Below are 16,847 nucleotides of genomic sequence, written 5' to 3' on the forward strand. Positions count from 1 at the left end.
TAGGAAAACTTTTAGAATGGCTGTGAGTTTCATTGTCAACTAGTCAATATAATGTTCTCTGGCACAGGCTCATTACATTTCACTGGTCTCTTTGTGTAAGTGCTAGAGAATATTTAAGACAGTTTCTCTGTGCTTAGCAATTTATTCTTCTGTACATTTTCTGTGCATTGCCCTTCTGATGATGCTTTTTGCGTTTCTTGTAAATGCCATGTCTTCTAGTCTTTTGTAATATTTATTATACTTATTTTGTTACCCTCTGGAAGTGTTTCTTGTAGATAAAGTATCCTAATCTGGTCTACCCTCAAGAGTGGGGACTACATTAAAATCAGAGGCACAAGATGGGTAATTTATTAATAAAGAGTCATTTTATTTATATAGGGGTTGCCCTTCAAAGCACTCCGGGGGGCTGTACAACACAGTAAAAACAAAACCAATAAGATAAAATGCAATGTCAACCTCCTAACCTTCAAACGCATAAACATAAATAGAGTAAATTTTTAAGGAAGAAAATTAAGTGATTTGAAAGGAAGGTGTTAATATAGGGTCAGGAGTAGCCCTAAAAACCTTCTACAAGGGGGAAGTTCCCAGATGCTTTTGAAAAGCAGGGAAGAACAAAATGAAACTTATAGGGCAAGTTTCACCCGGAGAACCCACCACAGCAAAAGCACAGTCATCTGCTGATTTCACATATGGTGGGATGATCTTTAAATAATATACATGCCCTCACCACAAGCTAAAGGAGCAGGTATGGAATGGAGCCAGAGTCACCAACAGTTTCAGAAAACAGGAGTGTCAATTTCAAGTCAACCCATCACTTAAGTTTCCTCTTTAAAAGATACTGGGTAGGTATGATTCATAAAGTTTAAGGCCTAAAGGGGCCATTAGATCATATAGTCTCTATATATCACAGGCCATTAAATTTCCCCCACTTACCCTTGTATTGAGCTCAATAACTTGTTTGACGAAAGCATATTTTCTAGAAAGGCATCCAGTCTTGATTTGAAAATATTAAAAGATGGAGAATCTACCATTTCCCTGGGTAGTTTGTTCCAGTGGTTAAAAATGTTTGCCTAATTTAAACTTGCCTGATTTCAGCTTGCAGCCATTGGTTCCTATTACACCTTTCTCTGCTAAATTAAACAGCTCTTTAGTACTCAGTATTTTCTACTTGTGAGAGGTGACTTGATTACAGTGTGTAAGTACCTTCAATTTTTTTTATAAGTTAAACATATTGAGTTCTTTAAGTCTCTCACTGTAAGGCATTTTCTTCAGCCCTCTAATCATATTTGTGTCTCTTTTCTGAACTCTCTGCAGTTTTTCCAAATCCTTTTTTTAAAGGATTTATGGACACAAGTATTCCAGTATCAGTCTCACCAACGCTGTATACAGAGGTAAAATCACCTCCCTCCTACTACTCCACTTTTCCCCTTATTTATACATCCAAGGGTCACTGTGATGGGTTCCCCCCAGGGTTCCACCTGGAACTGGGGTACCACTGAGACCTCTGACCCACCAACCTGGGCTCCCTCTCACACTGTGCTGCTGTGACAAGCTGCAGGCATGCTCCCAGTCTAGATAGATTGGATATAAATAGCAGATTCTCACCCTAACTGATGGTACAGGCAGACTTGTAGATTTTTAAGGCACAAGCTGCATTAGCTTTACAGCTTGGGTTTCTCAGGTCTTCATACACAGGCTAGAAATCCCTTTAGCCTGGGTCCAGCACAGTTCAGTCTGTTTTCCTCAAGTGTTTCCAGGACTATTCTTGTGTGGGGAGTAAAGAACCATATATGTGTCACTCCCTGCCTTATATAGCTTTAGCATATGGTGGGAACTCTTTGTTTCAAAACTTGGTTCCCAGACCAGCTTGTGGAAAAATACTGACGTCCCAAGATGGAGTCCAGAATCATGTAGCCTGGTCACACGTCCTTGTAGAGTCATAGCAGCCATTACTTACAGGCTGTCTGGAGTGTTCTCAGGAAGGCTCACCAGGTGGGCAATAAGCTTCTCCTAAGGCCTATTGTTTTCCCTAATGGCTCATTGCCCTGAGTAAACCCTTTTCCACCCACTATCTAGACTGAAAGCATCTTGTCTAGTGGGGATCACCTAGGTGGAACTACATTTGAAATACAGATACATAGTCAATATTCATAAATTAAATACAAAAATGATACATGCATACAAATAGGATAATCATATTCAGCAAATCATAACTTTTTCAATGACCCTTCACATAACTTATCTTGTACAAAATGCATCATAATTATGCCATAATCATATCATAATAATATTACTATGCCGAATATGGGGTGCAGTGTCACGATCGCATTAGCCGTTTTTGCCACAGCATCTCACTGAGAGCTCATGTTCAGTTGTTTATCCGCTATGACCCCAAATCTTTTTCAGAATCACTGCTTTCCAGAATGCAGTGCCCCCTTCGGTAGATGTGCCCTGCATTCTTTATTCATAGATGTATAACTTTGCATTTAGCTCTATTAAAACATATTGTGTTTGAATGGACCCACCTTACCAAGAGATCCAGATTGCTCTGTATGACGCGTTTGTACTCCTCATTGTTTACCGCTTCACAATCTTTGTATCATCCGCAAATTTTATCAGCCGTCTTTTTATATTTACTTTCAGATAACTGATGAAAATGTTGTCTAGTATTGGGCCTAGTACAAATTCCCAGTTGACAACTACTTTTTTGAGATCTGTCAGTTACCCAACTCTTAATCCAGTTAACGTGTCCTTTATTGATATTGTGTGGTGCTAATTTTTAATCAGAATATCATGCAGTACTAAATCAAATGCCTAAATATATTACATCTGTGCAATTACTTTTATCAACCAAACTTGTAATCTTATCAAAGAATGAAATCAGATTTGTTTGATTTGACAAGTTCTATTTTCCATAAACCATGTTGGCTGGCATTAATTATATTTTTACTCTTTACTACTTTATCAACTGAATCCCATATCAGCATTTCCATTATTTTGCCTGGGACGGATGTCAGGCTAACCAGCCTATAGTTACCTGGGTCATCTTGCTTGCCCTTTTTGAATATTGGTACAAAATTAGCCCTCTTCTAATCTTCTGGACATAATATAATTGTGCTACTGCATTGTGAAAAAGCTGCAAGAGATGGGACTGTCCTCTCAAAAGCCCTGCAATGAAGGGGGCGAACAATCAAGCTTTGTGCTCCCAAGGGCGTGTGTTGGTATTGCAAGGTCATCACAACACAAATAAAAGTCCTCAAATGCATATTATGCTGCTATAAAAAGCTTTTCAGATGGCACCATGGAAAGAGCTGGTCCAAAGAACACCAAGATTCTTACCCTGACTCACTCCCTCTGAACAAGTTCCCTCAATAAACAGGAACATTAAGTAGGTACCAACCTTCTTGCACAGACTGTGTCATTCCCCTGAGGACAAGAGAGCGCTAACACATCCAGCTAGCAACACTGTTCAAGCATGCCACCAAATCAGACATCAAACTGTGCAGGATCCATGATGCAAATATACTTGCATATTATTAGTTTAGTGGTGATATTGTCAGCGGTTCTCAAACTTTTTGTATTGGCGACCCCTTTCACACAGCAAGCCTCTGAGTGCAATAGCCCTTATAAACTAAAAACGCTTTTTAATATTTACCACTATTTTAAATGCTGGAGGCAGAGCACAAGTGTGGGTGGGGCTGGAGGGGCTTGGGCTGTCAGCCTTGTTCATGGTACAGGGCTGACAGCCTAAGCCCGGCATGGATGGGGCTGACAGCTGGTGACCTCCTGAGTGGTCATGACCCCCAGTTTGAGAACCCGATTCTACCTTGTCCGGAAATCATCTCTTAAAATTCTCTCGTGGAGAAAGGATTTTCCAATGGTGAGGATGCTAACCTAAGACTTGGGATAACTGGGTTCAGGTCCCTCTCTACCATGTCCTCAAGCAAGTCCCTTAGCTTCACCGTGCCTCAGTTCCCCATCTGTTAAATGAGGATAGTAGCAGTTCCCTACCTCACCAGGGTGTTTCACAATCTTGGTCTATTTAATCTCAGGCACTCAGATACTACAGCGATGTGGGGCATAGAACTACCTTAGACAGGAAAGACTCATAAATACACTGAATAACATGGGAAATAGGCTAGACCACGAGGGACACTATATTTCATATCCCTCATGGGTAACACACAATTGCCCATTTCTATGACCAACTCCCCTTTTTCCATGTACAACTTGAACCATGAGAGAACAGTTACAAACACACCAGCACCATCCCTTATCCAGCAGAACAATAACCGCTAGTCAATCAGTTCAAAAGCTTGTTCTAGAACTCCACGCGACAATGAAAAGCTATAACAAAACCTAAAAGTTATTTGTGGCAAATCGTGCATAAACCAAAGAAAACCCTCTGAAGCCCATGCCTTATGGGTAGCTGTCAGTGGCAGAACTAATCTTACATAATGACCTGTGATCAAAACCCTTAGGAGGTTTGGAATTGGGTTCAGCACTCAGAAGTCTGGATACCTGCCCAAACCTTATCCAGTCTCTTGGATCTAAAAATCTTTTGAAATTGGCTCTCAGAAGATTTGCCGCACTTCCTAGTTCTGATTTGGATGGGAATACCACAAAAATGGCTCATAATATGGAAAACTTGCTCCTGGTCAGATTTTTCAAAGATATATGGGCTCCTAAAGATGCAGATAGGTGCCTGTGGGGGGGGGAACCTAACCTGCTTGGGTGCTCTTGAAAATCCTGTTAGGCATTTTTCTGCATCTTTAGGAGCCTGGCCCTTCCATCCAGAATCACAAAGTTCAAATTAGTACCAAAATGAAAATTAATAGGTCAGAGGATTATCCAGACTTGACTCAAACTCTGAAGGTTTGGTTTGGATATGATTCAAGTTTTGGGCAAAAGTTCAGGTCATTTCTTATTTCACCTGAAGTAGGTTATTGTGATCCCTAATAATAACATTGCTGTACACGGCCATCCCCTTGCAGCTGATGTAGTTCCAACCTTCAGAGCATAGCATTATTATGCCCTTATCACTGACCTTAATACAATGTAATATTGACAGCAAAACTATATAAATAGCTGCTTGTTAATGGGTGGTGACAAGAGTAATGTTCTTGAACAATGATACCTTGTGTCAGCTTGTGGTACTCAAAGGTAAAGAAACTCAAGAATGCGAGAGTCTGGAATCGAGGAGAGTGAAATCAGATGAACAAAGACCTTAACCAGGATAAAAAGTAGCAAAGGGTCATGAAACCCTAAAAAGCTCAGGGAAATGGATAAAATATCCCTAGAACATATAAGATTGTTTTTAAAGGGTAATGATAAAAAAAGAGCTGTATGACCCAGAAAGAAACTAATTTAACTGAGGAGTTTGAATAGGACTCAGCACTTTTGGCTGGAAAACAAGAATTCCATTTTGCAAAAAAAAATTAGTTTTTGACATTTGTTTTTGTTCCAATGCAGGAAAAAGTGAAACCTTTTAAAATTTGTCACAAAAAAAAAGAGACTCACCACACAATAGCCAATAACCCAGTAATTAGGACACTCAGCTGGGATGTGGGAGATCTGCATGATTGAGAGCAGGGACTCAAAGCAAGATCTCCCACATCCTAGGAAAGTGCCCTAACCACCAGAGAGAGAAAGAGAATGTTCATGTCCATCTGTGTGTCCACCCCCTTCAGAAATTCCATCCTGGACCTGAGAATCCTTCATGATTGATGTTTTGTCAAAGCCAATATGTTTCCCTGAAAAGCTTCAATTTTAGCAAATTGGCAGTTTCTGACCAAAAAAAAATAAAAGTTTTGTCCAAAATTCCCATCTAGTTCTACTCAGCACACTGAAGAAAGAGCACAATTGCCATTCTCTTGGAAAATCTATGTAATTCAGATAGCTTTTTTTTCTTTAGTTTTCTGAGAGAAGAGAAACATTTACAAAGTAGTAAAGTAGACTTCAAAAATATACTCACCAGTATTGCCAATTTCTCCAATTTCTCTTTGAAATAATTCCACTGATGCTTTTCATAGATTCATAGATATTAAGGTCAGAAGGAACCATTATGATCATCTAGTCTGACCTCCTGCACAATGCAGGCCACAGAATCTCACCCACCCACTCCTGCGATAAACCTCTCACCTATGTCTGAGCGACTGAAGTCCTCAAATCATGGTTTAAAGACTTCAAGGAACAGAGAATCCTCCAGCAAGTGACCCCATGCTACAGAGGAAGGCGAAAAACCTCCAGGGCCTCTTCCAATCTGCCATGGAGGAAAATTCCTTCCCGACCCGAAATATGGCGATCAGCTAAACCCTGAGCATATGAGCAAGATTCACCAGCCAGATACCCAGGAAAGAATTCTCTGTAGTAACTCAGATCCCACCCCATCTAACATCCCATCGCAGGCCATTGGGCCCATTTACCATGAATTTTTAAAGATCAATGAATTGCCAAAATCATACTATCCCATCATACCATCTCCTCCATAAACTTATCATGTTTAATGTTAAAGCCAGATAGGTCTTTTGCCCCCATTGCTTCCCTTGGAAGGCTATTCCAAAACTTCACTCCTCTGATGGTTAGAAACCTTCATCTAATTTCAAGTCTAAACTTCCCAATGACCAGTTTATATCCATTTGTTCTTGTGTCCACATTGGTACTGAGCTTAAATAATTCCTCTCCCTCTCCGGTATTTATCCCTCTGATATATTTATAGAGAGCAATCATATCTCCCCTCAACCTGCTTTTGATTAGGCTAAACAAGCCAAGCTCCTTGAGTCTCCTTTCATAAGACAAGTTTTCCATTCCTTGGATCATCCTAGTAGCCCTTCTCTGTACCTGTTCCAGTTTGAATTCATCCTTCTTAAACGCGGGAGACCAGAACTGCACACAGTATTCCAGGTGAGGAAGTATAATGGTACTAAAACCTCCTTATCTCTACTGGAAATACCTCACCTAATGCATCCCAAGACCGCATTAGCTTTTTTCAGGGCCATATCACATTGGCGGCTCATAGTCATCCTGTGATCAACCAATACTCCAAGAAGAAAAGGAGTACTTGTGACACCTTAGAGACTAACCAATTTATTTGAGCATAAGCTTTCGTGAGCTACAGCTCACTTCATCGGATGCATACTGTGGAAAATACAGAAGATACTCCAAGGTCCTTCTCCTCCTCCGTTACTTCAAACTGATGCATTCCCAGCTTATAACTAAAATTCTTGTTATTAATCCCTAAATGCATGACCTTACACTTGCTTTCTTTGAAGGGGGGGAATGTCTTGTTCTACCAAATGACTGGAGGATAGCTAATGTGATACCAATTTTTAAAAAGGACTCCAGGGGCGATCCCAGGAATTACAGGCTGAAAAGCCTGACTTCAGTACCACGCAAACTTGTTGAAACTATAGTCAAGAACAAAATTGTCAGACCCATAGATTAACATAATTTGTTGGGGAAGAGTCAACATGGTTTTTGTAAAGGGAAATCATGCCTCACCAATCTACTAGAATTCTTTTGATGGGGGTCAACAAGCATGTCGACAAGGGGGATCCAGTGAATATAGCATACTTAGATTTTCAGAAAGCCTTTGACAAGATCCCTCACCAAAGGCTCTGAAGCAAAGTAAGCAGTCATGGGATAAGAGGGAAGGTTCTCTCATGGACTGGTAACTGGTTAAAAGATAGGAAACAAAGGGTATGAATAAATGGTCAGTTTTCAGAATGGAGAGAGGAAAAAAGTGGTGTCCCCTAGGAGTTTGTACTGGGACCAGTCCTATTCAACATATTCATAAATGATCTGGAAAAAGGGGTAAACAGTGAGGTGACAAAATTTGCAGATGATACAAAACTACTCAATATAGTCAAGTCCCCAGGCAGACTGCAAAGAGCTACAAAAGGATCTCACGAAACTGGGTGACTGGGCAACAAAATGGCAGATGAAATTCAATGTTGATAAATGCAAAGTAATGCACATTGGAAAACATAATCTGAACTATACATATAAAATGATGGGGTCTAAATTAACTGTTACCACTCAAGAAAGAATTGGAGTCATTGTGGATAGTTCCCTGAAAACATCCATTCAGTGTGCAGTAGCAGTCAAAAAAGCAAACAGAATGTTGGGAATCATTAAGAAAGGGATTGATAATAAGACAGAAAATATCATATTGCCTCTTGTGGCGGGGCAGGGGTAAACCCCTTTAAGGCCCTGCCAAAATGCTGGCTGCAGCCTGCTCTCTGGCCAGGGGTAGAGACATAGGTATTCAGCAGGGAGCCCAGCTGCAAGCCCTAATGAGGGCTGGCTCAAAGGAACATGCTGAGCTAAGTTATGACAGCTGGGTTGAGGCACGAGAGGGCTATAAAAGCCTTGGGCAAACCTCAGTGGGGAGGCTAGCCTGGGAGGAGACAGGAGGGTGGTATTGCTGTCTCCTTACCAAAGAAGGCAACCTCAAAAGCCAGGAGACCCTGGGGAGGGTCTGTGGGGCACTAGCTGTTGGGAGATCTGGGAACTGCACAAACACCATAAATAAAGACACTTGGATGATCCAGCAAAAGAAGGCGTGGAAGATCCTTTATTATACTAGCCTAAACACAGGGTGCAGGCTCAAGAGGGAGAAAGCCTGCAGAGACCCTGTGACACCTCTATATAAATTCATGGTATGCCCACATCTTGAATACTTGGAAAAGGTTCAGAAAAGGGCAACACAAATTATTAGGGGTATGGAATGGCTTCCATATAAGGAGAGATTAATAAGACTTTTCAGCTTGGAAAAGAGATGACTAAGGGGGGATATGATTGAGGTCTATAAAATCATGACTGGTGTGGAGAAAGTAAATAAGGAAGTGTTATTTACTCCTTCTCATAACACAAGAACTAGGGGTCACCAAATGAAATTAATAGGCAGCAAGTTTAAAACAAACAAAATAAAGTATTTCTTCACACAATGCACAGTCAACCTGTGGAACTCTTTGCCAGAGGATGTTTGGAAGGCCAAGACTATAACAGGGTTCAAAAAAGAACTAGATAAATTAATGGAGGATAGGTCCATCAATGGCTATTACCCAGGCTGGGCAGGGATGGTGTCCCTAACCTCTATTTGCCAGAAGCTGGGAATGAGCGACAGGGAATGGATCACTTGATGATTACCTGTTCTGGTCATTCCCTCTGGGGCACCTGGCATTGGCCACTGTCGGAAGACAGGATACTGGGCTAGATGGCCCTACTGGGTCAGACCAAAGGTCCGTTCTTATGTTCTTATGTGAAGTATTTCTAGGATGCTCCTCAGCATGGTATCCAAGCACACTGGAGTCAACTCATGTCAGGGCTGTCATATTCATGTCAGGGCTGTCTTGTCCCAACAAGAACACTAAAAGGAACCAGAATTGTGGTTCTCTTTATTCTTCCATTATCTGTGTGGCCAAACAGCTGACAATTGTAAACAAATATGACATGATTCTTAGTCCCAGTAAGGTCTCTGAATGCTTTTCTGGAATTGTGAAGGAACTTTAAAGTAAGCTTAAATGTAATTTACTTCCCCTTTAAGTCCTTCATCCACTGGACTCTGGTATAACGGGGCCTTAATGTAAATGAGAATGAGGCCCATAATTTCTTCATAAAGACATCTTTCTAGACTGACTTTCTGATAGTTTCCTTGTTTATATTTTTGACTGAGGGGTTTAATGTCCACAAACTGACAGTGTAAATTATTAGCTTTTAGTTATCATTAGCAGTCTCTCCTCAAAGTAATCTTTGAGACAAACACACATAACAATTTAAGAAGGTTGGGCAATTAAGAAGGTTGGGCAGGAAAACCTGCACTTGTATGAATCAGGTAATATAGGACCTGACCCTGTAGGTTTTATCCAGGCTAAGACCATTGAAATCAATTCTTACATTTTCACGTGCCAAATTAACCCTTTGATCTTATAGTCACCCATTTTGCATGCATAGTTGCAATAGTGCAGCTGCTTGATTACACGTGAACCCTGAGCTTCTTTTTTACAATTTAAACTTATTTTTTTAATTGGCCCTTTTTCTGCACTTCTGCTCATGCAAAAACTGAGATTTGAGTGCATTAACTGAATAGACATGTAAACTAATTGATCTCTATGTGTAAGCAAAAACTTGGACGTATGGACATTTAGATTGTTCTTAGACTTTTAGAGAAGACACTGGTTTTTTTTCTCTTTTTCAAATGTGTGTTTTACTACTATACATGTCTAATTTGGGAAGTTCACAGTTCCATTGATCTCTAGATGCAGTGAAGATTTGGATTCAAGATTAAGACTGTTGCCCAAATCAACTCTGAGCATCCTGTTGCCCAAATCAACTTTGAGCATTCTGAATAAGCTATTAGATGTAACTCTGAGCATCTGAAATCAACTTTGAGCATTCTGAATAAGCTATTAGATGTAACTCTCTCCTAGACTTCTAGGAGCTGGTAGTTATATAGTATATCGAGTGAGTTATTCTGGAGGTAATTCTCCCAAGAGTTGAAATAAAGCCTCAAATTTGGGCCTATGACCTTGATATCATGAAGTACTAATGCTCTCCATTCAGGCAATACAAGGGCAAATGTTGATTTGCTAGAATTATAAGAATACTTTCAATTAATAGGCTATATTCATGTCTAAAATGTATATTAAAGTATATATACTCCCTCCCTTCCCTAGAATAGTCAACTCTGTGTGTGTGAGAGAGAGATTTTTGACTTAATAAATGTGGTATTATGTCCTGATCCTTTAAGCAACTGATTGATGAAAGTCTAAGTTTTGTATCAGCCTTCACCATATTGACATTTACTAGTAAATGTAGAGCTTGATGCAGGGTATTTAACCACATGGTTGACATTAACGTTAATAGGCGCCACAAGGAAAACAAAATAACATTCTTTCTTTTGGACAAAAAAGTAAATATATACTGAAAGTGTTCAAATCACTTTTCCCATTGAAATCAATGTGGAAGTTTTTGCATCTCAGTTCATCAAACTTGATGCCTGCAGAAATGAGTGAGTTTAACTGGGATTTTTAGTTTTATTTGCTTGCCTGTCTTGTTTGTTTTGTATGGGCTTTTTTTTTTTTGTGGTGGGTGGGGTTTTGGCTTTGTAAATACAATGTTCGTTTCTCTGAAGCCAATTCCACTAGTTTTGATAGACTAACATTTTGAAAAATCACTCCTTAAGACAATAGAAAATGCAGCAACAATGCCAATAGTAACTAAAAAATCCAAAACATCCGTCTTTCACCAGGAAAAAGCCTCCTAAAGTGGGGCTGTGGCTAGAATGACAGCTACTGAGACGTTCTGATTTGTATATAGCACTGTGTTTTGAGGTGACTTTTGATCAATGACTTCTGTACTGACAATCTGTGAATTTCAACTTTCTGTTCATTTGTTACAATTTGATTAATATTGGTGTTGCTCAGGTAGGCTTGTTCTTTTTCCAGTTGGAACGATATACATGACAACGTGCAGTGGTTTATAAATCCATGATATGATAGGCAGTAGATGTGCCCCAGGGAGATTTAACTGACATCTAAGCTGCATTCACATCAACAGGCTTACATGTATTGATCCTAAATTTTGTTGAAGGGATTAGGTGTTAGTAGTGACATCTCCAAGACCAAAGTTGAGAAGAAGAGAGAAGCTGGACTACTTCCCAACCTGGCAACTATCCCTTATTCTTAGAACTGAGTGAGTCAGTTCCAATAATAAAGAGATAATAAATAAATAATAATAAATAATAAATAATAATAAAGAGAAAGAGGCTCCTTTCTCTTTATTAGTGATAGCAGAGCTGTAGCACCAAATGCTCCGCTGGTTTCATGTAAATGAGCGCATTGCATTGACTTAAATGTACCCACCCTGACTTAATGCAGCTGTAACGATCCTGCAGATTGAATCATGAAACAGGAGATATAGACAATATTATGTAATAAAGACTAAATGTAGGTCTGATGTTGCTAAAGACATGAATCTCACATCATTCTAACTGTCTTATGCTATTTCACTATCTCCCTCTGTTGCAGCCTTTGTTCTCGTGTGTGTTCTGGCAGCTTAGTATTATGCCAAGTCACTCAAGAACTATGCCCAGCTGATTTTATGTTTTAGTGATTTGCCCCAGCCAGGCTCAGCATTAGTGCTTGTTATAGACAGAAGTGTGACGTTTAGCATGCATAAATGTGCATTATGATTGTAACCCCTCTGCCAGGTGATATTGATAGCAACAAGGGCAGGTTCGATTTAGCGGTTCCTCTTAACATTACAAAAGAGAACTAGTTCGAGCCCTGACCCCGTAATCTGGGAAAACTAAACACTGCCCCAGGCACCTTTAAGAGCCAACACTTCCCCCACTTGCAAGCAGTGACTCCATATATAACAAAAGAACTTTCTTAGATAATATAAGACAGAAAATATCATATTGCCTCTATATAAATCCATGGTACGTCCACATCTTGAATACTGCATGCAGATGTAGTCACCCCCTCTCAAAAAAGATATATTGGACTTGGAAAAGGTTCAGAAAAAGGCAACACAAATTATTATTGTTATGGAACGGCTTCCATATGAGGAGAGATTAATAAGACTTTTCCCCCCTTAGTCACCTCTTTTCCAAGCTGAACTCACCACTGATTTGGTAAAACACAACAACGATTCAAAAGCATGCCAACTACAGGTAAACACCTGCCCCACCGTACGTCCTTTTCCTCCATTTTCCAACTTTTGGTGTGAAAGTCTAATGGACAAATCTCCCTTTCACAGGCCACTCCCCGTGCCCTCCACTGCACCCCACTCACCGTTGGTTGCCCACAGTCAGGAAAATTCCAGCATTGGGCAGAGGGTGTGTTCAGGAGGGGTTGGGATGTTGAACAATGCTGCTGTTGCTTTGCCACTGCCACCTCTGTGATGCCAAGTTCTGACTCGACCCAGTTCTTCGTGACTTCAGCTCCTAGAGATTTCACTGCCTAGCGAGGAACCTCACTGCTTTTGCAGTCTCTGCATTCTTTTCATGCACCGTGGGCATGGATCAGCATTCTCGTCACACTCCCTGTCAGTGCCCGGCCCGGGCTGGGGAAGCTAATGATCCAACTGGCCGACCAAATTCAGTGATAAATTCACGTGCCATCTGAGGCATATTGCGCATATGCTAAGAAGGAGAGTACAACAGTGTCCTCACAGCAGCTTTAAGACTCAGCCCTTAGACCCCCTTATCAGTGCTTCCAGCTCTAATGATCACTGAGAGAGAACCTGGGCTCACAATTGAGTCAGCTCTGTTTTTAAACACTGGAGGGAAAGTGGAAAATATTTTCTAGGAGCCTTTAAACAGGGCCACAGCACCAGGTAGAAACACTTGTCCCCACCCCCCAGCCTTCACATGGATTTGGCATCACTAACCACTGCTTACCAAGTGAGGTTACAGTCCTGGTGATCCTCTCGCTCAGGGCATGTTCTGCTGCCCTTTACTCATACAATAAGAATAACACTTTGTTATCCCTGGGAAAATAGCTCTGCTGAGCCAGGTAGACGAGGTGTATCTATGCACATATGGTCTACTCCTAAGGTCTCATCACTAGAAGAAAAGGGAGAGCTCTTTCAGACTCTGGATTACTCTATGTAAGTGTGTAAACTGATGGTGCAACTGAGATTTAACATGGCATGGGGCTGGGTGTAACCTGCAGTACGATTTCTGAAGGAAGGGTTGTTAAGAAAAGGATTTTTGCTTAAATACAGCTGTGTATTTTATGCTGTTCTTGTACTTCAACTGTTTTCATGCTCCAAGGGTTTCATACAAATGATCACTGAAAATAGGTGTGACAGGTTCGGTCACAGAGACCCCTTTGGGACTGTCACCTGATGTGCTGAAACTACCTCTGAGCCAGTTTTCCCTGGTAGCTTGGGATTCCAGAATCCTGTCTTGTTGAGCCAGACATGCCATCCTGATGCAACACAGACCTAGGTCTGGTCCACACCCTCAGAGCTGCAGACTTTAACCAAAAACTGCTCAGCAGGTCACCGATCTCCAGCACCCAGACACCCAGTTCCCAATGGGATCCAAACCCCAAATAAATCCATTTTACTCTGTATAAAGCTTCAGAGTAACAGCCGTGTTAGTCTGTATTCACAAAAAGAAAAGGAGTACTTGTGGCACCTTAGAGACTAATCAATTTATTTGAGCATAAGCTTTCGTGAAGTGAGCTGTAGCTCGTGAAAGCTTATGCTCAAATAAATTGGTTAGTCTCTAAGGTGCCACAAGTACTCCTTTTTTTTGTATAAAGCTTGTAAAGGCTAAAATCATAAATTGTCCACCCTCTATAACACTGACAGAGAGATATGCACAGCTGTTTGCTCCCCCAGGTGTTAATCACTTACTCTGGGTTAATTAATAAACAAAAGTGATTTTATTAAATAAAAAAGTAGGACTGAAGTGGCTTCAAGTAATAACAGACAGAACAAAGTAAGTTACCAAGCAAAATAAAACAAAACACGCAAGTCTAAGCCTAATACATTAAGAAACTGAATACAGGTAAATCTCATCCTCAGAGATGTTCCAATAAGCTTCTTTCACAGACTAGACTCCTTCCTAGACTGGGCCCAAACCTTTCCTCTGGTACAGTCCTTGTTAGTTCCAGCAGGCATACTAGGTGGAAAGCAGAGGTGTTCTCATAACTGCTAGCCCCCTTTGTTAAGTTCCACCCCCTTTTATATCTTTGGCAAAGGTGGGAATCTTTTGTCTCTCTGGGTTCCCACCCCTCCTTCTAAATGGAAAAGCACCAGGTTTAAGATGGATTCCAGTAACATGTGACATGGTCACAGGTCCTGTGAGACCCCAGCCTTCATTCTTCCAGGGCCCGCCTGCAGTTCCCCAGGAAGGTTTGCAAGTAAACAGAGCCATTCACAACCAATTGTCCTAGTCAATGGGAGCCATCAAGATTCCAAGCCACCATCAATGCCTACACTTTGCATAATTATAATAGGACTTCAGAGTAATACTTCATATTTCTAGCTTCAGATACAAGAATGATACATACATACAAATAGGTTGAACCCACTCAGTAGATAATAAGCTTTGTAATGATTCCTTACAAGAGACCTTTTGCGTAAAGCATATTTTAGTTACATTATATTCACACTCATAAGCATATTTCTATAAACATATGGAGTCCAACATCATAATAGGAACCAGTAAGAACAGACACAATTTTCCAGCAAGGCTATAAAGCCGTGCATGTATAAAGCCAAAGAAAAAGCACTTGGTAGAGTGGGGGTCAATATCTCTTAACACACACACCTATTCTTTCTCCTCCTTTCTGCCAAAGTCACAGAACCAGCATTAAAAATTGTTGTTTGCCTCTGGCAAAGGGGACAGGAAGAGAGAAAGCCCTGGTTCTTTTCTCATTCTTGCCCTACCTTCTATGGGTCTTTCCCCTTAACCCTCACTTACAGACTCAGCTCCCAACTCCCCACCACAGGTCGCTTTAACAAGGCCCAGGGGAAAACAGTTCCCCAGAAAAGGTCCAGACTTACAACTCCCTTAGCTCAAGGCAGGCCATTAATCCCATAAAGGTAAGGGTTAACACATTCTCTGCCAGCCTGTGGGTGGGATCCATACACTCTGTCACAGGTTCATTATGTGGAGAGAGGCCAGTCACAAATATCAGATCTTTATCCAAATTCCTTCAAAAACATAGGGGTGTTCATGTAACCAAGATAGTGGATAGGTAACATTCAGATCCAACATTTTGGTTCAGGGCCATTAAAAGGGGAGCCTGGAGAACAGAAGTGAGATTTGCTAAACAAGAAACTAGAGAAAATTAAATTGCTTATATTTTAGCATATTATTCATTTTTCTCTCCATGCATCACCTAGATTTGTCTACATTTAATTATGCTCCACAGTTTAGATAATCAGCTCTGTGCTCTCCATTCAAAATCTCCTTTTAGTTTTAAAGAGATAGCAGAGGCAGGGAAATATCTTGAAATGGAACAGGCAACCAAGTACCAAAGATAGTATTACTGTACATTTGTGAGTTACCCAATTGAAACAGGGCATTAAATATAACTGAGGGTCTGATAAGATGAGGAATTTTTCATGTAATGAAAGCATTCAGGGACATAAGCTAAATGTGCCTACTGAGTCTCCAGTGATTTGAATAATATGAATTATAGAGTGCCTTTAAAAACGCAAGTGCATTGTAAGCCATTCAATGGAATGTGCTAAACGCAACACTGGTGGAACTGTGCTGGTTTCAGTGGCGTTCCACTAAGGATAAATTTGGCCCACATGTTTTTAATTTAACCTTGCTTACTTTTCAGTAAACCTAATGATCTCATTGTTAGTGGGTTTCCACACAGCAACAGGATAAGGTTGGCTGCCTGGCTGAGTCAGCTGCTCACTTGTATAATGTTTGCTTTGGGTAACTCTGCTCACAAAGGGTGTAATTCACCCTTCTGCAGAGGACCAGTGCAAATATTATTCGGCTTCTTTAGGTAACAGAGGAGGGCATCAAAGAAAACCAACCTGACCCAAAATAAGACATTTTTTCCCTGACAAATAGGAATCAGTTGTGTCTGTTCTAAGGTGGCAGGAATGTGTTTGCACAGCGCTATCACCTTAAAATCCCTCATGCCGTGCAGGAAGGAAGTGCCTTTATCACAGGAACTCCGTGTTTATTCTACAGAATTCAACCTCTAGGACAGGAAATGCCATTTAGGGATGGAGGAATTTTAAGGTGACAGGACTCTAATTACATCGTAAGGCTCATTGCAATGCAGTGCCACAAACAGCAATGTGAAGTAGGGGTTATGATATAGGTTACTGGGGTTTAATATTTTTAATAAGTGCTATTT

The sequence above is a fragment of the Lepidochelys kempii genome, chromosome 5 (assembly GCF_965140265.1).
Source record: "Lepidochelys kempii isolate rLepKem1 chromosome 5, rLepKem1.hap2, whole genome shotgun sequence".
NCBI lineage: Eukaryota > Metazoa > Chordata > Testudines > Cheloniidae > Lepidochelys > Lepidochelys kempii.